Source organism: Etheostoma spectabile, chromosome 5 (assembly GCF_008692095.1).
Source record: "Etheostoma spectabile isolate EspeVRDwgs_2016 chromosome 5, UIUC_Espe_1.0, whole genome shotgun sequence".
Lineage (NCBI taxonomy): Eukaryota > Metazoa > Chordata > Actinopteri > Perciformes > Percidae > Etheostoma > Etheostoma spectabile.
The window spans coordinates 11025067-11025293 of record NC_045737.1 but is presented as its reverse complement, the minus strand read 5'-3'; the positions used below and the strand labels follow the sequence as shown (position 1 = coordinate 11025293).

The 227-nt window shown below is 43.6% G+C and overlaps 1 protein-coding gene across 3 annotated transcripts in view; it reads left to right on the top strand.

The window, feature by feature from the left end:
* prkg1l (protein kinase cGMP-dependent 1, like) overlaps positions 1 to 227 on the top strand; it is a 21681-nt gene that overhangs the window by 16260 nt on the left and 5194 nt on the right. The window lies entirely within an intron of this gene.

The window sequence follows — 227 nt, the reverse complement described above, 5'->3', positions numbered from 1 at the left end:
GCAAATGTTAGCTAACGTTACCAGGAAACGTAACTTACCCTTTTGTGTCGGTGAACAACCGTCATGTCGACATCTGAACTGCGGAGGAATTCCCAAACTCCTGTTTTTCCAGCGGTGATTTTTGTTGCTTCCTTCAGCTTCTTTTTAAACAAAACATTTCTTCTTGCTGCGAGTATGCGACGTGCTGTTGTGAGTCGCGTTGAAAATTACATCATCACGCGTAGCTA